Source organism: Balaenoptera physalus (genome assembly GCF_965194825.1).
Source record: "Balaenoptera physalus genome assembly, chromosome: 13".
Taxonomy (NCBI): Eukaryota; Metazoa; Chordata; class Mammalia; order Artiodactyla; family Balaenopteridae; genus Balaenoptera; species Balaenoptera physalus.
The window spans coordinates 104,574,184-104,600,026 of NC_138892.1; the positions used below are offsets into that span (position 1 = coordinate 104,574,184).

Here is a 25,843-nt window from a genome sequence, read left to right on the forward strand (position 1 = left end):
GAAAAGGTATTTGTTTGTTTGTTTTTTGAAGACAGCCTCCAATAAAAACTTTGACTAAGCCTGTCTTTCAGCTCTTTCCCAAGACAGCTCCTCTGGGGAACCGATCTTTGGAGGGGTATGTTGGAAGGATTTCCCAGGACCTTCAGAAGGAGTCGAAGTTCTGGAAGAAAATCGTCTACCCACAGCATGGAAAGGAACGGGAAGCAGGCTTCATGGGCGACAGCCGGGGGCGGAAATAGACAAGGGAGTCCAAAGTCGGGGTGCAGAAGGTGGGAGACAAGTGCAGCGGCTGCTGTCACAAAACACCTAAAAATACGAGAGTGGCTTTGGGACAGTGGAGGACGGCAGCTGGAAGGACCTTGAGGACAGTATTAGTAAAAAATCTAAAGGGTCTCAAAGAGGCTGTTAGCAGAAGCCTGGTGTCCCTCGAGAAAGCTAGCTATCAGGATTAAAGAAAAATGAGGGACGTTACTGGCAACTAGAGAGAAGAGGGTCCATTATGCAGAGGCAGAAAGTTGAGTAACACTCTTGCCTGCAATAATGGGGAAAGTAGAAAGTGCACCCTTTGGGTTGGGTGATCTAGCTAAGATTTCCAGGCAGGGTTAAAGGTCACCCTGACTTCTTCTTGCTGCTTATATTAAAATTTGAGAGGAGAGAGAGAAGCTCAAGGAAACAAAAAAGTTAAATATAAAGGAGACAGACTCTGCACAGTTTGGAAAGTCTCCTGCCTCTCCAGATGGAAATCCGTGTTAAATCAAGAATAGCTTCTGGAAAAAAATAAAATTCAGGGCAGGGGCAGAAAAACATGGTGTAAAGACAAAATTGAGAGTATGATTGTAAAGTCCTTTGATAAGACCTTGGAAAGATTTAAAGTAATGCCTTAGAGAACTGTTCATTCAAAAACAAAAACAAAAATGAAAACAAACAAACAAAATCCAGGAGTTTTAAGAATCCTTGGTAGCTTTGGCAGAAGCCAAAGGGAGAGAATGATTTATCCCCAAGAGGTTTGTGGATGTGACTTTTTATTTTTCTAATGGCATGAACCACAGTAAGATTCATAGGAGGTTTCCAAAGGTTTTAAGAAAATTGTACAAGCAGAAACACCACTAGCTTAGACTGCAAGAGACAGAGAACATACCAAAAAAAAAAAAGAAAAAGGTCTTTGGACCCCCAAACTTTTACAGCCTGAAAGTAGTCTGAGAAAATGTCTCAGTTGCAAATATAGGTTACCTTTTCAGGAAAAGGAAGAATGGCTGTTAGGACAGAACCAAGACCGCAGCAGGTAATTTCCAGGGCTTGGTCTAATCAGGGAACGGACCACATGTTCCCATCAGATTTCAGAGTTGCTTTAGACCAGGGACTCCCGTATGTCTCCTGTTTCCCCCCTTTTGGAATGGGAGTGTCTCTAGTGGTTATTCCATGCCCGTCCCACCACTGTGTGTTGGGTGTAGGAGAGAGGGCAGGTAACATGTCTCATTAGTTCCCAGGTGCTCAGATAGAGAAGACTGCCCTGGAGGGAGGGTGTGTCTCCGTGGACCGTCCAGCACACCCTCCTTGGCATTTTGCACACACTGTTCCCTCTGCCTGGACTTGTCTTCCCTCACCTCCCCACCTGGTTAATTCCTATTTATACTCTAAGATTCAGCTCAAAATGACTGCTCCACGAAGCCTCCCCAATTGCATCAGCTAAAGTTAAGAGCTATGTTTTCTGTCTTTCTGTAGGATTTGCTGTGGCTCTTATCACCCTGAACTGAAATGGTTTACTACTTTCTTCCTCCCCAACTGGTCCATGAGTTCAAACGTGGTAGGGATTGTGTCTTATCATTTTTGTTGTTTATCCAAACTGATTGCAAAATTAACACAGAAGCTCAACCAACATCTGACATTAAAGCAATAAATAGGAGGCTACAGATGGCCTAAAAGCTTTCATGAAGGAGAGTGAGTGAAGAAGACCTAAATGGTGTGCTTAGCAACCGAGGCTCAGAGAGGAAGTTTGATAAAGTCCTGTCCTGGAGGTCAGTGTCACCGACTTGGCGTTTGGGAAATCTGAATGCACTTCCCAGGCGGTGAGCGAGCACAAGGAAGAAGTAGCTTCATCCTTTTTGGGGAGGGGCTGGGCACCTTGCTCTCCTTGACATGTAATCAGCGACTTAGAACTAAGTGCCTTCAGTATTTGGCAACACATTACAGAGCATGAAGGGGGATCCGGGGATTCTGGAAATCGGAGCATCAAATTCCCCGAGATCATCTCAGACCTAAAATCTTCTGTTTGGAGAAACCACCTTGGAAACGTCTGTTAAGATCTATGAGACCAGAGACTGACTGTGGCCCCTTGTACCTGCTGGCACGTAGCAGGCACTAATTTTTTTTTTTTTTTAAATGGTTGATTGATTATTGGCAGATGGGAAGAAGGAAGAAGGGAAGGGGATGTTTTGGAAATTTTCTAATGTTGCTTACATGGGTAGGGGTTTTTAAATGAATGGTGTGAGCTTATACAGTGGGTATGATATCGTAGGGGAGGTTTTATACCGTCAGGACAGTGATATCCAATGGCTATGTCCCTCGGACCTTTCTCCAGAAGGCCTCCTTCATCTGGATGGGACTGTGTCCTCCCCTAATTCTTAGTAATACTCCCCCTGAGAGAGTCTGAGACGCTCATGTCTCCTGTTGTCATGGAAACCCCATCTGAATTCCAGGGAACCAGAGTCTTGAGGAGAGATGGTTCATGTTGGGCCCAAAATAAGATTTATTGAAATGATTGATATTTCTATTCTTTTTCTGTTTCTCCCTGAGAGAATCTCAAGGTCAAGACCTAAGAATGATCACAAATACACAAATATGTATCTCCTCGACTCCACAGAACTTATACAGAGACAATGCAGGGGGCCACTTGTGAGATGCATCTTAAGAGGGTCTGGCAAGACCTCTCCCCAGCCCCCAAATCCCCCTTCAGCACGAAGCTGCCACTGGCTAGGTCAGTGGCTTTGTGAAAAGGAGAAAAGTCAGCCCTTCCTTCAGGAGGAGACCGCTCTGTGCCGGAGGGCGTGGCTTGGTGAGCAGAGTGCAGATGGGTTTACCATCTCACTCACCCCTCAGCTTCAAGTTCTACGTCAAGAACAATCTACACAATCGTAGATGGAAGTCCTATCGTCATGGAGTCCAAAATTCCATCACAAGGATCCATTCTACGTACCTGGATGAAAGCATCGTTCCCCACTTGGTCAAGTGTGAACACCCCCAGATACTGGGTACCCATCCAGCTCCTGTCGGCTGTCTATCACTGCATTCTCTTTACCAAACGACAAGAAGTAGTGGCAGAGATGGGGAGGGGACACCAGGCAGAGACCTGAGCTGTGGAAGATCCCAGGGGAAAAGACTGGTTTGTGGGAGGACCTGGAAGGCCAGGGAAGCCGAAGTTCAGGAAAGAGGCTGGGAGCAGTGGGCTGGGGGGAAGGTCAGCAGGGCCAGACCACATTCACCTATTTCTTTTTTTTAAAAAAAATCTTTCCAAAGTTTGAAATGTTATTTTTTAATCTTTATATTTTTTCTAATATTTGAAAATTTGCAAAACTTATTTCCCTTTAATCATTTTAATGTGGCTAATAGAAACTTCCAAATTACATATGTGGCTTGCATTATATCTCTATTGGGCAGCACTGGTCTAGAACTCAGCTCAGCACCTGGCACTTAGCAGATGCTCGTAAATGTGATTTGAAATGAAAAGAGATGAAATGTACCACAGTTACCTGTCTCAGAGCTGATTGATGCATCCTCTTTAGACAGTGCTTCTTTTTCTTCGTGACTATTGTTTGCTCTCCTCTGTCTTTTTTTTCCCCAGAGTTTTATTGAGATATAATTGACATGCATCACAGTATAAGTTGAAGGTGCACAACATAATGGTTGGACATACATATATTGTGAATTTTGTTCTCCTCTTCAAAAATTCGTAGTTGCTTAGCACAAAGGATCAAGCCAATAAGCAAAAAGATATTTCCAGATATTTTTTCTTTAAGCAAAAAAAATCCCCATGTCCCACTCCCTCATCCCCTTCTCTGGGAGGGACTACAATCTCTCAAGTACAGTGAGATGGCTGGTTATACAAGGAGAAAAGACAGTTTATCCAATTTGGATCCTTTCTGTAGACGTTGAAATCGATTCAGAATTCTCAATTGTCGAAACTCCAAATCCTTCTCTTTGAAGCCCCACGACGGCTTCAAAGTATCTATGAGAAATAGTGCAAAGAGCAGAGTAAGTAGTTAACCATCTTCTGTTAAATAACGTTAAATGAATAAAGCTTTGAGCTCAGATTAGGAATGCAGAGGAAATAGCAATCTGGAGAAAAATTTAGGGTTTCTTTTTTTTCTGAATCACTAGGAAGAAGAAAAAATCTCACATAAATTAAATTTCAGGTTTTCAGAAGTCTGTGACAACTCCTGGCAACAGGGAGCAAAGTTCTGGAGTTAAATAGGATGATAAGTTCACCTTCGCTTCCGAATTCTCTTCCCCATGTTTTGCATATGTAGTTTTACCCAACACATGCCTGGGCCAGACACAAGAGCCCTGCCGTGACGGTGCTGGACCAGGGGAAGGTGGGCTTGTGGGAGAGGGGGTCACCGTGGCTGGGCTTTGGGGGAAGAGGTACAGGCAAGAAGCGGGTGTAGACAGGCGCCAGAGGAGACTGTGGTTTTAGGCATTTGTTTGTTTAATTACTTGTTAGAATGGATTGCATTTCTCTGCCCAGAAGAGATACAGGTTTGAGATGAATTTTAGATGTTTTTAGAACAAAAATGCTACTCATTTTTGAATCTTCTGTTTTTGCCGTAGCTGTGCAACCAAGCTGGAGGAAAAGAAAGTGCAAGGAACTCCCACCAGACTGATACCCTTTTTGTTTCTTGCATGTCACAGGGCCTTCATTCTGTTCCTGAGGAAGAAATAGTATCCTGAAGGATTCCCGAAAAGCTGGACAATTAGGTAAATATTTTTGTTCAAAAAACATGCCATTTGGTACCACTTTCCTTGATAAATTATCTTTCCCCTGTCAAAAAGGGAGCAAAAAAAAAAAAAAACAACAACAAAAGTAACCTTTCTCCTGAGATGAAATCATAATGAATAGAAAGATACAATTGGGTTTTTATAGTATTACAACAGTTAAGCATACTAGAGCTTGAAGTCATTAAGCTTTTTCCGTCATATTTTAAACTTTTCTAAAAATAAAAAAATAGAGCTCAGGGTAACATCTGTTCTTTAAAAGGATACCCTGATATTGAGGAAGGAAATGAGACAGTTGGTCCCTAATCATGTTGCCTTAATAGTTGTAAAAGTCACACTTTTACAAAAGGGATATGGGTTCTCCTAACCAGCTTCATGCGGAGTTAGCATAATGGCCATGATGTAAGACAAGCTTCATGGAAAAACTGTCTCCACTGTTTTCCCCTTATTTCTAAATGCACTTGATCAGTATGATACACTACAGTTGGTCAGAGCAGACCTTTAGATAAACAATTGACCATGGAGGTAACATTATGGCTGTAAACCACATGTACTTGTGTCTACTCAATCTTTTACACCATATGATTCATTCATTCATTCATTCATTCACTCAGTACACATGTGTTGAGTGCATTGTATGGAGAAGAAATAACAGCCTAGAGGATCTGAAGCCAACTTCCCAGGTGAAACGGTTTTTGATCAAGGTCTTGGAGATTACACATGTGGCAGAGTGGCCATCCTGACAGAAGAAACAGCACATATAAATACGCAGAAGAATGAGAGCACGTGCTATGTTCAGGAAGCAGCAGTTAACTTCAAGTGGGCAGAGTCCAGGATGCCCGCAGTGGAGTGGACTGCATCTGGATTGCAAAAGACCTTGAGTGCCAGCCCAAGGGGTTTATATTTTACTTTTTAAGAAAAAGATGATATGAAATGGACCTCCAGTCAAGTAGGCTCCCCTTCATTTCATATTTCTCCACATTCCCTGTGCTCTAAGCACAAAGCAATGAAAGACAAAGTATAAAAAGAAAAAACAAACCTGAAAAGATATAGCCAAACTCAAAAAGAAGAAAAAATATCTTTATGGATCACTCAAAGCAGTGAGGAGGGATGAAGCCGTGGCCTTGCAGGCCACAGCAGAAAGGAGCCTGGCTCTTTTGGGGTAACAGAAGCTAAGTGTCCACACAAAGGATGGTGGAAGCAGGCTAACTGTCCGAAGACAGGGTCTGACTCTCCCAGAAGATGTAGGATGAGGGAGGTGGGACCCAGGCACCCAACAAGGAACTGATCCAGGTTCTGTGAGTGACTCTGCAACGTTCTTATTCTCACTGTGGGGGCAGGAGACCCCAGAAAACCATCGTAAACCTGGCTATGGACTGAGGGCACAGGGTGCTGGGTGGAAGCATCCACAAAGCTTTTCAACTGGATGCAAGAGAGAGGGAACAAAACAAAAAGCCTCCCGTATAAAGTGAGCCTGCAAACTTTCCAGAATATACATAGGAAATGAGTGCTAAGAAAAACAAACAATAATTCACGCCAACTGAAAATAATTTTACAAAGCAGTCTGATGAAGGCTTCAATAGAAAGTTTAAGATAATCAAAGAGATGAAAAAGAAATTTCATTCATTAAAAATAAACAAAATAAGATAATAAGAACTCATAATTCTGTACTTGTAGTTGGATTAAAGGCAACAACTGAAAGCAGAGATTATCAAAATGAATGAGAGAGAAAGAGAAAGAGATCCAACCATATACTAGTGACAGGAAAAATACACCTGAAACAGTATCAATCCAAAAGACTGAAAACAAAGGGTGGGCAAGAGAGAAGACAGATCATTCAAATTCCAAAAGAACGTTGAGCAGCAATATTAATATTAGACAAAATGGAATTTATGGCAAAAAAATAAGGAAAAAGAGAGACACCATATAGTAAAAAATGAGTCATCTGCCAAGATGATGTAGCAACCATGACTTGGCATACACTGAACAACATGGCTTCAAATCATATAAAAGGGGGAAACTGATCATTTTATACAAATAATAGGAGATTTTTAACATTCTTCCAATAGAAAATGATGAATCGTAAAAAAAAAAACTTTGTAAGACTATAGAATATTTGAAGAAAATATATGTAAATTTATTTAAGAGCTTTATACAGAACCCCCCCACAATAAATAAAGATTATAATTGATTTTCATGTTAACATGGAACATTTGCAAACTTGACCATGTCACAAAGAAGATTTTAACAATTTTCCAAGAATCTATATCATACATATTTTCTGATCACTATGCAATTAAATTCGATACCTACAAGCCAGGGAAAGAGGTTTTTGTTTTGTTTTGTTTTTTTGGTTTTTTTTTTTTTTTTTTTTAGTAAGTGGAGATTAAAGCATGTTTGGTAGCCTAAAAATGCTCTCCTAAATAACTTTTGGGTTCAAGAAGAAATCATAAAGTCCAAAATAGTTTAAGAAAAAAGGAAAGGATTACATAAACACATGTGATGCAGTTAGCGTAGACTTATAAGGTTCAATTAAGACCTAAATTTAATTTATAAAAAGAAAGAAAGGTAAAAAGTAAGAGTCTACAGTCAATTCAAGAAGCAAGGGGGATAAAAAACAGGAAGACTCTAAAAAGAGAAGGAAGGAAAAAAAAAGGGTGAGCTAGAAAACTAACAATACAAAAGATCAATAAAATTAAAATTTGATTTTTTGAATAAAAGAAAATAGTCTAGTAAGCATAATAAAGAAAAAGGCACGAATAAACAATACCAAGAATAAAAAGGGGAACAGAACTATATTGCCTTAGAAGGGAGGTTAAACAGATCATAAGAGAAAATGATACATTTATGCAAATAAAATGGAAAATTCAGAAGAAAGGATTAAGATTTTTTTTTACAATGGAATAAAGGGAGAATGAATACCAGGGTGAAATTAGCAATCTGAGCCATACTTTCTAGGCCTAGTTTATTAAGTTTTTAAAAAATTCGTTAAGTCAATGATAAATTTGATTGAATGTTTTTTCTTCATCCCTTGAGAAAAGCATACAATTTTACCCTTTACATTCAGACGGCGGCACAGCATGATAAGAAGAACCTGGATGTCTGAGATGTGCCAAACGGACTGGATTTCTTGAGCATGAAAAATAAATTTCTATCTTGTTTAATCCACTGCCATTTAGTCTTTTTGTGTTACTCTCGGCCAAGCCTAATCCCAACTGATAGGAAAAAGGAACACGTTAACCTAGTAAAGAATATGTATTAAAATATATTACAGAATCACATCTAGTGGCAAAGTAATGTGAGCTGGGCCCCTGGAGTTTTGCCTTGCAGGGGTCCTGAGAAGTGGAAATCAATAAGCACCCATGTCCAAGTCAGGGGGAAACAGAACTGCTCACTCTGACTGCTTCTTTTCAGTCCTGTACCAGAAGTCTTAGCTAATACAATCAGATAAATTTAAAAGCAAAAGGAAAACGGTCTTTATTAGCAGATGATATGATAGTCTGTAAGAAATTTTATAGAGAAACTTTTGGAACGAATAAGAGTGATCACTAAGCTGGATGTAAGACCAACAAACAAATCAGTAGCCTACCTAATCACCAGTCTTAGACAATTAGGAATGTAATTTTTAAAAACGTCTTATTCACAAAAATGAAGAAGGTGCTTGTGGAGAAGCAGATGGAATATTATTGAAGGAAATGAAAAAAGACATGGTATATTAATTAGGATGCTTTCACATGCAAGGAACACATGCCAACCAGAAATGTCTTAACTATGAGAATATTTATTATTTGGTGTAACAAGAAGTCCAGCACAGGCAGGTGCAGGTCAGTCCTGCAACGCAAAGATGTCATCAGACGCTCAGGATCTTTCCATCTTTCTGCGGCAGGGCTTCTACCCTCAGATTTGTCCTCTCATGGCTGCAGGTTGGTTGTATTAGCTACAGTCTACGTGTAAAGTCCCCTTCGTACAGCCTCATTCTGAAGGAAGTAAAAGAAGTATCTCTTCACACATCCGTGTTTATCAAACTGTTCTCGTAGAATGTCACCTCTAGTCGCACTCCCCGGGATTAAGTTGTGAGGTCATGCCTACCAGCAAGGGAGGCTGAGAAAGCATCTCATATTTTCAGTCTCTATCGTGGGAAGTGTGTTCTTCCAATAAGAAAGGGGGTGGGGTGGGGCAGGTTACTGAGGAAGAGGCCACCCCCAAATAAACGGACGGAGAGACCCGATAGCATTCGTGCTCCTCCAATTTAAGTCTATGAATTCAGGGCAATTACAATCAAAATGGAAATGAGTTTTTTCCCAGGCACTTGAAAAGCTTATACAAAAATTAATATGGGAGGAAAACAAGGGCCAAGAATAGCTCAGACAATTTTGGAAGGGAAAAAAATTGGGGGCACGTGCGCAACTAGAGATCGAAATACCTTGTAAAGCCATAGTAACTAAAGCTGAGAACACTTATGACACACCCACTTCACAAAACTGTTACAAGAATCACGTTATAAGGTCTACGTGAAAAAGGCTTTGTTGACTGTAAAATGCCGTCTAGATGTGAGCCGGTACAGAGGACAAAGGTGTGTGTTGCATCTCTGAGCTACAACGCTTCCTCCAGCAGTAAAATTAATGACATCGACTTCTTTACTCCCTACCTGCCATAAATTCTTCCTGCGAGTGGGCTCAAAGGAGGGTAAGAAAGAAGCATGAAATCTTCCAGTTGGAGGGAATCTTGGAGGTTATTATTTCAGTCTCCCACTCAGCGGAGGAGTCCTATCTACAAATTCCGGCACCAGGTGGCCATCCTGTCTTGGCTTGAACACTTTCCGTGATGGAGGGGTTACTCCCTCTCAAAGCATCTCGGTCCTTGAGCAGGCAGCAGTGACAGTTAGAGATGGAGCTGAAATCAGACTCCCTCCAACCTTTTTCCACTTGTCTTAGTTCAACCTTCGGGAACAACACAAAACGAATTCACTGCCGTCCACCCTTGACAGCAAATCAAGGGTTTGAAGATGGCCATCAGGGCCTTTCCCTGGGATAAACATGCTCAGCTTTTTAACTGTCCCTCTAAGACCTTTCCCTAAACAGGCTGGCCTCCCTGGGGTGCCCACTCCTTGGTCAATATCCTTTTCAAATCTGGTGCCACCTCCCTGCCACCGCCTCCAAATGGAAACAGCTTAAATGTCCACGAGTGAGTCAATTTAAACAAATTAAGGCATGTGCATATGATAATGGATGGTGTGACTGTTAAAACTGTGTTTTCAAAGAATATATAATGAGTTGGGGGCAGGAATTCAGGATATGATGTTAATTAAAAAAAAAAAAATTTCCCTCCGTATTCCTCCATCTCCCACAAAAAAAGACTTGAAGGACACATGCGAAAACGATACCAGTAGTTATCACTAAATGGTGACAGATCATTTTTGTTTTCTTCTTTTCACCTTTCTACATTTGTAGGTTTTCTACCATGGCTATACTTTTCTTTTGTAATTAAAAAAAAAAAAAATTACAGAGGGCCACAAAACTGAATGTGAAGGAGAAGCATGGTGCCTGGAACAAACCCAGATGCTCTGACGCGGGCAGCCAACCAGATGCGCACCATCTTGTCATGTGGCCATGACAAGCATTAGTTTTTTGGAGCCATGTCAGAAATTTGTCAGAAAATTGAGCTTTTTGTTAACTAAAATCCTCAAGACTTCTTTTTTTCACATGAACTCTCGTCAATAGTTTGAATAACTGAGTCTTTTTTTTTTTTAATCAAAATGAAAATCTTTCATTTTCCCCCATTAAATTCCGTGTGTTTGTTTTGGCTCCTTGCTTAGCAAACCGTATCCTGTTTCTGCCATGCTGTGTATTACTTATACGTTTCCATTTTGTGTCAGCCCTCATTTATATGTTGGCCTACCGTTCACGTCATTGAAAGATATTTAACAGAACCGGTCCCCACAGAAGGACCAGAGGCATCTTGTACTGTACACCTTTTTTTGGATGACTTGGCTCAATCATCCAATGCTTTCTGGATACAGTGGGTTGCCTAGTTGTGCCTTTACCCAGCTGGAGATCATCTCTTCCTTATCTATTCATCTTACCATGAGAAACTTTGCCCAAACCCCTGCTGAAAGATTCAGTACCTCTGGGACAACCTGGTGATTTTTGATAACCTTTCAAGAAAGAAAAAAATATGAAATGATGTTAGTATGATGTGGTTTGTTGTATACAAACTTGTGCTGGCTTTTTGAGATTTCTGCTTCCTTTTTGAAGCGATTACAATCTAACTGTTTAATAAGCCAGGTTAAGGTTTGCTGGGGATCAAAGTTAAACTCAACGATGCAAACTTTCCGGAACCTACACATTCCCCCTTTTGATAACTCGGACTGTTTCCCATCACTAATCCTTTGGCATCACTCCTGAGATTCCTGCAAGATTACGGACAATGGTTCTGTGATGAAACCTACAAGTTCTGTCATCCCCAGGGATGAGATTTGTCAGGACGTGGAGACCTGAGCTTATTTAAAGAGGCCAGGTATTTACTTCCTGCAGAGCTTCACACCTAGGGCTGTAGTTTCCTTTTAACCATGTTGAAGATCCTTCTTGGAGATAGAGGAGATGACAGCTACTTAGGAGTGGAGCAACTCTGCTTTGTATCTGTCATCTTCTAGCTAACACCATCTGCCCCTGGCCCTTCCCTATTCTCCCAGCTCAAAGCACACTCACACAAAGCTCTTTTAGCTGTTCCGGAGCATTTTTTGCAAGTCTCAGCTAGATTCTGAGCCCCAGCCTTGCTAACACGATGGCTACAAACCCATGACACTCTCTGCTGTTCTCCTCTTGTTCTGTGCTCCTCCCTTGCACTGTTGTAAAGGCTCTTTGAGAACCTGAGGCTGCTGGAGGGCTTCCTTCGCTGGCTCTGAGTCTTCCCTTTGCTTCATTGTCGGGATCGAGATTTCTGTTTGCACCGTTTGAGTTTAACTTTGATCCCCAGCAAACCTTAACCTGGGTTATTAAAGAGTTAGATTGCAATCGCTTCAAAAAGGAAACAGAAATCTCAATCCCGACAATGAAGCAAAGGGAGATTGTACTGTCAGAATTTAATTTCGGGAAGAATTTTTTTTTAAGTTGAAGGATAGTTGATTTACAATGCTGTGTTAGTTTCAGGCGTACAGCAAAGTGATTCAGTTATATATATGTATATATATACATATATATATTCTTTTTCAGATTCTTTTCCATTATAGTTTATTATAAGATATTGAATACAGTTCCCTGTGCTATGCAATAGGTCCTTGTTGTTTATTTATTTTATATACAGCAGTGTGTATCTGCTAATCCCAAACTCCTAATTTATCCTTCCCGATCCCCTTTCCCCTTTGGTAACAATAAATTTGTTTTCTATGTCTGTGAGTCTATTTCTGTTTTATAAATAAGTTCACTTGTATCATTATTTTAGATTCCACATATAAGTGATATCATATGATATTTGTCTTTCTCTGACTTACTTCACTTAGTATGAAAATCTCTAGGCCCATCCATGTTGCTGCAAATGGCATTATTTCATTCTTTTTTATGTATATATAGTAGTATTCCACTGTATATACATCTTCTTTATCCATTCATCTGTTGATGGATTTTTAGGTTGCAGGAAGAATGTTTCTTTAGTACATCCTCTGTCCTCTTATCCTTTAAACAACAAAACACCAACATAATAGAATAAAACACAATAACAACAGCAACCAAAAAGCTCCTGTTTAGGCTTGCTTCTCATCACGGATGCAAATGAGGTCTGATAAGACACTGGAAGTGGGCATTTAGGCTCCTCGTGGTCCATTTTCTTAGAAAAACATATGACAAATGATGAAAAATGTTGCTTAACTTGCTTCAAATACGCATGTGGAGGAGCTATTCTTTCCTGTTTATTGTGCAGTGAGAAAGAGGGGAGAGGAGAGATGGAGAAAGAAGGGAAATTAGTATTGAGTACCAACCAGGTGGTTTCATTTAATCTTCATATCAATCCTGGAAGCACCATCCCAATTTTAAAGGTGGAAAAAAATGAAGCTCAGGTTAAGTAACTTGAAATAACTTTGTTCGTGGTCCAAAAGGTAGAGCCAAGGGTTGAACTCAGAATCAGTATGATTCTGCCGCTCATGCTTTTTTCTACATAACAGGTTGTAGGTAAGCAGCTCACAGGACAATCCAGCCCAGAGATGTGTTTTTTGGACCACGCTGTATTTTAAAATTTTTGAATATATTACCAACATTTACAATGTAGGAGATTTTACATCAAATTCCAGATTTCCAGCTTCTTCTGAAAATCTCTGGACCCACATTTCTCCCCATGGCGACCACTGGCCAAGCTGAATAATGGCGATCCCTTTAGAGAGACCATGCCCCCTCCAGGTTGCCATAATCTCCGATTCTATCCTCATTTACATCCTCTACTTGGTCCTGCTGGTATTTGCATTTGCAATGCCCTAGGCCTTGCTGATGCTCTACTGGTTTTCCTGGTTTCAGAGAGAAAGGCTGCTGCCATATGCAAAAGAAGGGAGCAAAGGATATGAAAATCACAGATATGTCTCTTACACTCAATTCAGCCTCATTATTGCCCTGGAATGGGGGCTCCCAGAAACTCAACATGTCCCCAAAAGAATGTGCTTGTTTTCCTTAGTTTGTCCCAGGCTCCTCTGTTCCCAGTTATGTACTCAACTCTCTGTACTGTTTCTTAAACCACAGCGTCTAATAAGAGTATCATTTAAGACTTTGTAACCTCCAACAATGGGCAAAAGAGTTTGTTCCTGTGACTGTTTAAACGGGGGTCTCAGGCATGATCAAGCTCTGTGCTGTCCCAGAATCTCTGGCTAAGCCCACCCGCACAGCTGGATGCTACGGACAGAACAGTAAAAATGTACGTAGGCTAAATAGGCCAGACAGTGGGGAGAACCAGGCTGGGTATCAGGAAACTGTTTCCTGCTCTTGGTCCTGTTCTTATAAGGACACCAGAGTGTAGGCTATGACAGTAATACAGACCTGAGGAGGTAAGTCCAAAACTGGGGCTAGTAAGTTTGAATGACAAATGTAGGGGGAAATATGAAAATCATTTTGAAGGGAGAAATTCATTCATTCAGTCAGTCATTTGACACATATGTATTATGTGTCCACTACATGTCAGACACATTTTAGGCCATGAAGATTCAGAAGTGAATGAGACAGACAGAAATTCCTGCCATCATGGAGCTTACTTTTTTATAGGGAAAGACAGACCATAAACAACCAAACAAACAAGACTAAAAAGGAAATATGTATAATGTCAGTTGATGATAAGGCTGTGGAAAAACTCAAGCAGGGGAAGGGAGTTAGGGAGCTTTGAGACTGCCAAGGGGGATATTTAAATAGAGTGTAGTCCGAGCTCAGAATTAATGGCGGGTTCAGTTCCAGACCACAGCAATAAAGTGAGGATCGCAATAAAGCAAGTCCCATGAAGTTTTTGGTGTCCCAGTGCATAGAAAAGTTCTGTTCACACTATATTGTAGACGATTAAGTGTGCAATAACATTATGTCTAGAAAAACAAGGTACAGACATTCATTAAAAAATACTTTATTCCTAAAAGGTGCTAACCATCATCTGAGCCTTCGGCAAGTTGCATTCTTCTTGCAATGGTAACCTCGAAGATCATGGATCACAGGTCAACCACCACAAATATAATAATGATAAAGTTTGAAATACTACGAGAATTACCCAGATGTGGCACGGAGACATGAAGTGAGCAAATGCTGTCGGGAGAATGGTGCCGACAGACTTGGTTGCCGCAGCGTTGCCACCAACCTTCAATTTGTGAAAAATGCAGTATCTGTGAAGAGCGATAAAGCAAAGCATAATACAATGAGGTCTGCCTGTAATTGGAGCCTCTCCACCAGGAAGATGATATTTGGATAGAGACCTTGAAGGGAGTCAGGAAGCAAGCCCTGTAGGTATCTGGGGAGAACCCCGTGCAGACCTGGAAGTGGGACCAGGGCCAGCGTGTGTTTGAGGTGGAGCGGAGCCCGGGTAGCTGGAGAGGAGCAGTCAAGGGAGAGAGTGATTGGAAAAGGGGTGGATGGGCCACGAGGCCCCAGGCCATGGAGGGGCTTGCAGGTCAGTGTCAACACTCGATGTTTGCTCTGATTGTCCTGGGAGGCAGGGAGGTGACATGATCAGACTTACATTTTAACGGGATCACTCTGAGAGCTCTGCTGAGAATAGTGTAGGCAACACAGTAGAAGCAGGGAGTCCGGTTAGGAGGCTATTACACAGTGGATGGTCTAGGGAGCAGCCTTGGAAGAGGTGAGATGTGGTTATAGTGTGTACATATTTTGAAGGTAAAGAGAGTAGGATTTGCAGAAGAATTAAAGTAGAGTATGGGGGCGGGGAGAGGAACAGGGAGGAAGGGAGGGAGGGAAGGAAGGAAGGAGGGAGAAAGAAAGGAAAGAAAGAAGAAGGAAGAGAGAGAAAGAGGAAGGAAGGAAGAGAAGGAAGGAAGGAAGAAAGAAAAGGGAAAGAAAGGAAGAAAGGAAAGAAAGAAAGGAAAGAAAAAGAAAGAGAAAAAAGAAAAGAAAGAAAGAAGAAAGAAACTCTAAGATTCTCCCCTGAGCAACCAGAAGGAGGCCATTCACTGAGTTAGGGAACGTGGTGGGAAGAGCAGGCTTTGGTAAGCAAGACCAGGAGTTAGTTTGCGGTATATTCAGATGCCCATTAAACAGTGAAGTAGAGACCGTGAATAGGAAATTTGCATGTACATGCGTGATTATAAATGAGGGTATCACAAGCGTATTGATTATATTTAAGACCATCGACTGGATGAGCTCACGAAGGAAGAGGGAGTACTTAGGAAAGGGGAGAGGACCGGGGACTGGGCCTTGGGCGTTCTGAGATTGAGAAGCAGGAAAGATGCTAGAGTCAGCAAAGGAGACAGAAAAGGGGTGTCCAGGAAGCAAGACTGACGATCCGAAGAGGAAAGTACGTTAAGGAAGAATGGGGTGACCAGCTCTGTCAGACGCTGCCCCGGGGCCCCGGGTGAGGAGGCCTGGGAGTGGCCCTCCGCTCTGTGGCGGACGGGTCACTGTGATCTGGGTAAGGACAGCTTCGGCAGTGGTGGGATGTGTGGGAGGGACCTGGACGGTGGGCGGGGCCATGAAATCCTAGATAGAATGAGTTCAACAGAGAGAACGGCGGAGGGAAGACTGGAGAGTGTGAGTATGAAAACCATTTCAAGGAGTTTTGCCGCGAAGGGAAGGAGAGAAGCGAGCGGGACATGGTGGAGGAGAAAGTGGGGTTAGAGGGGGTTTCCTGTGTGTGTGTGTTTCTAAGGCGGGAGCAGGTCTGAACGCTCGTGAGGCAGATCCAGTGGAGCCTGGGGTGGGGGGGAGGGGAGAACTGCTGGGCCAGTGAGTGGATTTGAGGGCTGCGATCCCACACACACGTGGGGAGCAGGCCAGCCCATCCGCGGGGATGGTATAAAGGCAGAGACAGACAGGCTGGTACACGGGGTGACTGGAGCTTCTATAGCCAGGCTGGTCACCGGGCTGAACATGGGGCCTGCAGGGAGGGGACCACTCAGGAGCCAGGACCAAAGGCCCACGGAGAGGTTGGTAAGGGGAGACGTCTTTAGTTCCAGTAACTGAATCTAGAGAACAGACCTTTAAACCATGAGACACAGGAGAGCTGGGAGTCACAAAGAAATGAAGACTGTGGAAGCTTCCATCAGAGCCTGAAAACCTGGGACGGGGTGAACCCTCTGAGAAAGAGGGGAGCAGAGAGAGGAGCCCGGGCCAAGGGGGCGCCTTGCAGGAACCCCCCACTCAGGGAGCCGTGTGTGTGTGTGTGTGTGTCTGTGTCTGTGTGTGTGCGCACGTACTGGGGTGGAAGAGGAAGCAAAGAGCCTTGCTTTGTCGGTTCAAACCTGCTTTCTTGCCTGAAGAAGTGGAGACAACGGAGCCTGCAAAGGAGTGGAGAGCATCGCTTGAAGGAGGGAGCCGCCAGCTGGGCCACCAGCCTCAGGAGGCCACGCAGAAGGGGATGGTGGCTTAGAAAGTCTCCAGATTGAGAAGAAGAAGGCCCCCGGCTTTCGAGGGAAGAGCTGCAGTAGAGGAAGGTGGGCAGATGCCAGTCGCGGGGGCTTAAGATGTGATTAAAGGGCAAAGTGGAGCCAGCAGGTGGGTGGGAGGTTCCACGTGTTGAAGTGGTGTCCCTACCAAATGAGCAAACAGAGGAAAAGCCATACGGTGCCTCCAAGGACCTAGCAAGACATTTTAAGGGAGTGGGAGGATGGCATCAGGAAAGGGACCCTTGGAGAGGGCGAGATGGTGGAGACAGCGGTCACCACGCCCACACGCGGCCCGGGGTGTTTCTGTCTGGGCTTCCTCCCAGCAGATCCGGCAGCTGCAGGACGTGTCCAGACCCTTCACTTGTCCCAGAGCCTCCCGGCAAGATGGTGCACAACAAGGACACGGGAAAAGGAGATGCACGGTGTCCTAACATCTCCCGGATCTGTCTGGGTGGGAGCCTCCACGGCTCGCACGAGACAGCGTGAAGCAGAAGGTATAGGTATCGGTCTTGTGTTGCTTTCCTCATTCTCTTTTTGACTTACTTTCCCCACTTGTCTCTAAGTCTGGATGCAAACGTGTGTCTCTGGGCGGGGGTGCGTTCTAACAGAGCTCTATTCAACGTGAGAAGTCCGACAGTTTCCTCTTGCAGATGGTGACTTCAGGGCTGGACCCTGCATCATTTGGGAAATAATAACACATTGTGCTTTGGGTCCTAAAGCATCCTCCTAGAACCACGTTACGAAGGCCTTCATGGACACGCACAGCCAAAACCTTCAGACACAGTAGAACAGGACAGCTTCATGACCCCCTCCTGCTATGTACTCCTCTTACGCTCTTAGAGAAGGTCTTATTAAGCCTTTTAGAGCTAACGCACCAGTGAAAATTTTTACTCTGGGAAAGAACTTCTGTTTTTCTTATATTTTAAAGATACATGTACTTATTTTTTTATGCATTGATTAATATATTCATCAGTACATTAAAGTGCAGAAAATAAAGTTTAAGAAAGATCACCTCTCCACTTAAGGGAACAGCCATTTTCACGTAATAAAACAGATATTGCCCATAGTACGTGAAATATGCCAATCCTGGGCCCCGTGCTTGATGTGCGTGATCAGATTTAATCTTCAGAACAAATTGATGAGGTACATAATTACTGTCCCTATTTTATAAATGCGGAAAAGGAGGCTCAGAGACATTCACCGGCCCAAGACCAAGAGCTGGTACAGGGCAGAGCCAGGGCCCCATGCCCCATCTGCTCCCCTGAATGCATGTTTCTACATCATTGGGATCCCCTGATGGGGTTTAATGAGCATTTGTTCACCACCGTGGTGATGAGGGGCTTCCCGGTGGGAGGAAATCCTGCAACCCATCCCTTCTCATCCTGCACTAGTGAGGCCCTGGTTCCAAGAGGACCTGGACTACCTCCATTCCTGTCTCAGGAGAGCCTCTGGGGGTGGAAAGAGGCGGGAACGGAGCCTCCTGCTGGTGGGAGGCCGGCTGTGCAGATGCTCAGGGGCTCGCAAAGCAGCCCGGTCCTGTCCCGGGGCCCCTGGAAGCCTGACCTTGCCCTTCACTTGCTCAGGAAGAAGGAGGGGCTGATCTTACCCTCCTCCCTTGAAAGATCCAGCAGGGGAGTGGGAAGTATCAGAGACCAAGCTGGAAGGGAAGGGGAAAGACTGTGGGACGGCCGGGATCCTGGCAATGGGCTGCCTGGAATTTGCAACCTGGAAAGCTGGGGGGATGAGGGTCAGGGGTTCAGGCACGGGAGGGATAAGGCTGGCTTCCCAGGCGTAGGATTTCCCAGGGAAAGTACTTCCTTAGCGCCTAGTGACAAGGTTTGGGAACAGGAGGTGCTGTGGCTTTAGGTGGTGTAATTTCTGGATGATTGTTACATGAAAGGGAGCCAGGGTGCAGGAGTTTATGTTCCCACGCCTGGCGACCCGTCCAGCAACACATGTGGCCGGGCTGTTCCTTCACACACTTTTACTTTTGCTTTCCTGGAAGGAGTTCCAGTGTTATCATTATGTTTAACAGTTATAAACACTGCCATCTATTACGAGCTTACTAAGCACCGGTTTCACTTCTCTTTGCCTGGGAAATTTGCGTTTATCACCCCCAACCAGGGCAATGAAAGCGCTGTACAAACACTGCTTTACAAGCTGGGAGTGACTTGTTCGTTTGCAGCTTCATTATAGCAGTAAGCGATGCGGGCCTCTCCGTCCCTGACTTCCCCTGGAGATGGAAGACTCCCCCCTAAGGCAGAGGTAGTGACCCCAGGGAAGTGAGAGAGGCTCTTCTGCCCCGTGTGGGGAGGTCTCAGAAGCGGGGAGAAGGTGTTTGCTAGTATGGCCCAGGGCAGTCCCCACAGGAAGAGAGATGTTCACTTCCTCCTAAGTTCTGGGCTGTAGCCTCACTAATCACCGTCACAGCTCTCCTCATATCACAGTTTGTTTGGCAGCCTCTCCCCCAAGACTGTGAACTTCTTGTAAGCAAAGTCTCTGAGTCTTTTCTGTATCTCCGCATCCCTAACGCCATGTCTGCAGCAGGGTCTGGTCCCTGGGGAATGCCCAGTGCATGTGTTTCTGACATGCTTCCTGAGCATGTGAGTAGCTTATTTTTGGAAAGACTTTACTTTTCCTTTGTTACAATCTCATCACAAGTCTTTCCTCACAACTCTAGTACTTTTATGACAGTGGTGTGATCCTGAAGTGTTCTGTTAAGATTACTCACTACAGTTTACAACTTACTACGGACAAGTGTCTCACAAATGGGGTGCGGGGGAGAGCCCGTCCTGCCTTTCCATGTGCTAATGTCTTTGCACAATCCACGTCTGCTGGGATGTACACCTGGTGCTGATGTAGGACACACAGAAGTAGTTCTCCCTTAACTAAGAAATGTAACTATACTATTTATTAGGTAAGTATAACCCTGGCCTCCGACCCAAAGCTTTAGGTATAGGAAAGGTTGGACCAGCATAGGCACCAATGAGTCAGGCTCCATCCTGAACCAATTAGTAATTTTGTGCATTCAGCAATTTTTCTCCAATCCCTAATCTGCACTGGCTTCCGGAAGAAAGTGAGCCAGTTTGGGCTTCATTATCAACTGTGTACTAGAATCCCTTTTTTGTCTTGAAATGTATCAAGAGGTCAAGAGTTCAACTACTGGAGCTCACCTTTCCTTGACTCCTAAGATGAAAAAGGCACTTCCCTGTGTTAGGGAATTACCTCGATGTTCTTTTTTTTTTTTTTTTTTTACAGCATACAGGTTTTTTTTTTTTTTGGTTTTTAAAATTTTTTAAATTTTTTTTAACATCTTTATTGGAGTGTAATTGCTTTACAATGGTGTGTTAGTTTCTGCTTTATAACAAAGTGAATCAGATATCCCATATCTCCTCCCTCTTGCATCTCCCTCCCACCCTCCCTATCCCACCCCTCTAGGTGGTCACAAAGCACCGAGCTGATCCTGCTGTGCTATGCAACTGCTTCCCACTAGCTATCTATTTTACATTTGGTAGTATATGCCACTCTCTCACTTCGTCCCATCTTACCCTTCCCCCTCCCCGTGTCCTCAGGTCCATTCTCTATGTCTGCGTCTTTATTCCTGTCCTGCCCCTAGGTTCTTCATAACCTTTTTTTTTTTTTTTTTTGGATTCCATATATATGTGTTAGCATACGGTATTTGTTTCTGACTTACTTCACTCTGTTTGACAGACTCTAGGTCCATCCACCTCACTACAAATAACTCAATTTCGTTTCTTTTTATGGCTGAGTAATATTCCATTGTATATATGTGCCACATCTTCTTGATCCATTCATCTGTCGATGGACACTTAGGTTGCTTCCATGTCCTGGCTATTGTAAGTAGATCTGCAGTGAACATTGTGGTACATGACTCTTTTTGAATTATGGTTTTCTCAGGGTGTATGCCCAGTAGTGGGATTGCTGGGTCATATGGTAGTTCTATTTTTAGTCTTTTAAGGAACCTCCATACTGTTCTCCATAGTGGCTGTATCAATTTACATTCCCACCAACAGTGCAAGAGGGTTCCCTTTTCTCCACACCCTCTCCAGCATTTACTGTTTGTAGATTTTTTGATGATGGCCATTCTGACCAGTGTGAGATGATATCTCATTGTAGTTTTGATTTGCATTTCTCTAATGATTAGTGATGTTGAGCATTCTTTCTTGTGTTTGTTGGCGATGATAATGGCCTGGAATTCATTCAACATCCACGAGGGTTTATTGAGCACCCCGGGCATTGCTCAACAAGGGTAAATCAACAACTGTAGAATTCAACAACACACCCACACCCAGATGCCACAAGGATTGTCATGAGGAAGGGCCAGATGATTTGCGCTGAGTGCATCAGAAATTTAGAGGAAGGAGAGCCTGGGGCTGGGAGTGGTGCGGAAACACTTCCCAAGGGAATTGGTAATGGGAACTGGGTCTTAAAGGAGGAGTAGAATCTGACTGAGCGAGGTGGCTGGGAATAATAGTCCACCTTGGGGAAGTGACCTTAGCAAAAGGATGGGGAGGAGCACACACACACAGAAAAGTGGACACGCCCACCTGAATGGAGAGAAGGCTGGTACCCGCGGAACATGGGTGGGATGAAATGTCAGGCCGGGTATGTCAGCTCTGAGTGGCACACTGAGGTGTTTGGATTCTAAACCAAAATGTATCCTCAAAACAAAAAAAGGAGGACCTACTTACAGCACAGGGAACTATACTCAATATTTTGTAATAACCTATAAGGGAAAAGAATCTGAAAATATATATACGTATATACATATATATACACACGTATATATATCTCTGAATCACTGTGCTGTACACCTGAAACTAACACGACATTGTAAATCAACTATACTTCAATTAAAAATAAAAGGTAGAACAATTTTACTGAGAGGACACTGAAAGCCAAGATAAATGAGAACAGTTAGTTAGAAAATGTTAGCTGGCTCGAGACATAGAGCAGAGACCATCAGACCTTGAAGGGGCCTTCAACTTCATCTGGTCCAAATGCCTATTTCCCAGATGGGGAAATTACAGCTGAAATAAAATCAAAACCTGCCCGCGTGCACTCAGCGGATAAAGGGAAAAGCCAGAGCTAGAAACTAGTGTGGTGTTTTTTCCCCGCCCCTGCCCCCTTAATAAATTCAAATCTCCAGACTTAGACAAATCACATCCCAGGTTGCTCAAAGAACTCCCAGAACCCTTGTCAATAATGTTTGAAAAAGCATGGAGAATAGCAGAACTGTTAACAGACAAGAGAAGAACAAAGTTGTCCCCATTCTCAAAAAAGGGGGAAAGGGGCACATTATAAAAACGATAAGCCAGTCAGCTTGACAATTATCCCTGGCAGAATATTCTAGAACAGAATTTTAAAAAGCTATTTACTCCACAACCATTATTATAATGATAGAAACGAAGGGGGGAAATAACCCACAATTTGACCACTTTAACCCATCAACTGAGCAGATTATTAAGTAGACTCTTTGTAAGTCTTTAGAAAAGCAGAGATCGCTCAGAGCCAACCCGAAATCTCAGAAAACAAAACACGTCTTCATTTATTCCTTTTTTTGATGGGGATGTTGGACTAGTAGAAAGCAGTGGCGTCAAAACCATACTTGCTTTCAGCACGGCGCTTGACAAGATCCATCATAATCTCCTTGTGGCTAAGACGTGAACTGGCTCACAGCCAGTGGGAACAGCCATGGCTGGCGTAAGACTTGCACCTAAAGACTGCTGATTAGTGTGTATATCAGCCTGAAAGGGCGCTATGGTGGTGAGCCATGGAAGTCTCTCTTTACTCTTCCCTGAGAGTATTTTTTGTCTTACAGGGGATACTTATCAGATTTTCACATGACATGGGCAAGGAGGAACAGCGAATATGAAGGACACTTGCTGTGTTCTGTGAATTATGTTAAACATACTTTTCCCACAGAATTATCACACTTAAATCGTACCACCCTGGGAGGCAGGTAGGAATGTTATCTCTATTTTAGAGATGAGGAAATTGATGATTTGAGATGAATCGTTTGCTTAAGATGACACAGCTCAGGAGGGGAGGAACAAAATTTTGAATCCAGGTTTGTCTGGCACCAGAGTCGGAATGAAATGATCGTGTGTAATTTTGACAGACCACAGCTATGAGCTTAAATCCACATCGTATCACAGAGCTTAACACCTGCATTTTAATTCTAAAAATCAATTGCATATCCAAGGATTGGGCCGATCTGACCTACCACACCCATGGGAATGACCTGGGGGTTTTAGTTGCCCACAGGCTCCATCGAAAAAACAGTGAAGAGAGTTAACCAAATTTTGGCTGCATTTATTGATACATAGTGTTTAAATCAAGGCAACTAAGGGGCCTGCTGGCTATGGGATCAAAACATATTTGAAGATAAATCAGAGAAAAGTAACCAAGAAAGATGCAGAAACTATGTTATATGAAAAATGGTTGAAGAAACTGATACTATTTTAGGCTGAGAAGGCCGAAATCATCACATATTCAAGGAGCAGTCATATAAAAAAACGGCAGAACGGGATCCATGAGTAGAAGTTATGAAGGGCCAGGCTTTGGCGCAATCTGAGGACGAACTTTCTAACTGTTGGAACTCTCTGGAAATATAAGACAGTGGTCAGTTTGCAATTACCATGAGAGTTTAAACAGACTGGACGAGCCCTCGTTAATGTGGAAGTGGTTACCGTGGGAGCTGAGAGGGAGGCAGAGGCCACATATGCTTCCCTCCAAATCCAAAATCCCGACCCCGCTTAGATGTTCACTTATCGGAACTTGGTTAGTCGTTAGAGTTCAAATAGTGAATTATTCATCAACTGACCCATCAGATAATCCTCACACAGATCCAGATTTGTTAAAACAATATGGTTTCTTGGGAAGTAGGAGAGTTCCTACTTTAATTCCTAAGTTCATTTGGGGCTACCCGAATTCAGGTCCGCATCATCTCACTGGCAAAGACCCATCCGTATCAGAATAAGAATGTCAACCTTATCACCAACTCTGTTTTTGGACCCTACTTAGTTAAGAGATTTATAGTTCTTTACTAATACTTTTACCCAGAAGTATATTATACTGCTTTCATTCAGTCCTGACCATTTTGCTGATTTAGGGTAAAACAGTACAGTTAGATTATCGCTATTCCAGAAAGCTATTCTGACATGTGCTTGACAAAAGCTGATCTTGGTCATCCAGAAACAAAGGAATTCTCTGGTTTATTAGAAAGTTTGTGCTCACATTTTAACATCAGAGCCATTCTTGCCTGTCTGCCAGCGCCATCTAGTGATGCAATGAGCGCATTTTTCCAGCCTGGGAGTAACAACCCAATTTTGAATAATCTATGAGGGACCACCATTCTTTTCTGGACCCCAGAATATTTGGATTGGAAGAAACCTCTTGGGGCCAAATGTTTAATACCCGTGTATCATCCAGGCAGGCCTTCCCCAAGATCACACCCAGAGATATCAATTTTTAGTCTAGTCTCCAGAGTGAGTATTAATCCAGGAGGCCAGAGCTCCCAGGAAGAATGAAAATGAACAAATTGAATGGGAGAGATCATAGTGATTTTTCTCGTCTATTTCCTTTTCATTTCAATTTTTTGAGAACTCAGGGCAGGTTAAGACTTGATGCAAAGGCTTGTGACCGGAGACTTGCAGAGATGTTCAGAAACAGCCCCAGAGAGTAAATGGAACTAGATAGGAAAATGCACAAATATCCTACAAAGTGGTGTAAGAACTTAATTTTTTTTTAGGGCACTGATTTTTGAGAAGTGGTTGCTGGGCAGATATTGTTCAAGTCTATGCCAATGACAAGACTTGTCTTAAACCATTTCTTATTTAACCCACTGGGCTTTGAAGAGAAGGATACTATGTGCATTCCTGTTCTTGTTTCAGGATTATTCAGGATCGAGGATAACGTTGAGGATATTCTATCAAATTATTATAAGCACAAGACAAGCATCCTCCCAAATGCTAAATGGAGATGGAGGTGTTTGGATTGGATGATGCTTTTCTCCTCTGAGAGTTTCTTATTTGGTGATTTGAGGCCATCCACAAGATCGATAAGGTGTGCCTTTGTATTAGGGGTACCCAGCCCATGAGATCCAGGACTCGGCAGGGTAAGAGCCTCCTTGTTGCTTTAGGTGCACAGGTGAGTCAAAGCAAGGTGAACTGGACCAGAGATCTGATCACAACTGATTCTCAGCTACTTCCTGTCTCTTGCATTCTTTACATGGTTTATCTTATATCTTTGTCAAGTCTTACATGTGGCTCTCTTTTTAGTCTCCTCCAGTAAATGAAAAGTTCCTCAAAGGCACAGAGTGTATCTTTTGCTTCCTGTATCTTTGCCTGACATATCTGACCCCAGCATCTCCTTATGGCATCAAATCATGGGCTGCGAGAGCTGGCAGCCACCTTGGAGATTACCTGGTCCACTTATCTCATCAGATGAGAAACAGAGGCCCCAAAAGGGATGTGACTTGCTTAACACCATTCAGCGCATCAGAACCAGAACTTGGATCAGCCCCTGAATCTCCTGACTGTCCTAGACATTAACATGGCACATCCCATAGTGGCAGAGAGGCAGGGCGCCTCCCCACCCCCAGCTGGGAGCAGCTAACCACGAGCAAGAAACTGCTCCAAACCCTCATGTACGTGAATATTGCCTTCTACTCCATAATATGTACGTGTTTGTTTTAACATTAAAATGTTAGAATTATTTTTTCTCGTAAGGAAAATTGATACTGAAGTTATAATGGGAAAGAGT

At 43.2% G+C, this 25,843-nt stretch overlaps 1 long non-coding RNA gene across 2 annotated transcripts in view; it reads left to right on the forward strand.

Moving 5' to 3' along the window:
* The window catches only part of LOC309640969, a 140,812-nt gene extending 116,242 nt beyond the window's left edge, over positions 1 to 24,570 (forward strand). Inside the window, exons 5-10 of one of the 2 annotated variants that reach the window (XR_014252468.1) lie at positions 72 to 269; positions 4,906 to 4,971; positions 14,585 to 15,108; positions 16,931 to 17,104; positions 17,383 to 17,550; positions 17,665 to 24,570. This is a non-coding gene — a long non-coding RNA (uncharacterized lncRNA). Of the gene's footprint in view, positions 1 to 71; positions 270 to 4,905; positions 4,972 to 8,056; positions 8,159 to 14,584; positions 15,109 to 16,930; positions 17,105 to 17,382; positions 17,551 to 17,664 lie in introns of those variants that run through there. The other variant, XR_014252469.1, reaches the window with a different exon arrangement.
* The last annotated feature ends 1,273 nt before the right edge of the window (positions 24,571 to 25,843 follow it).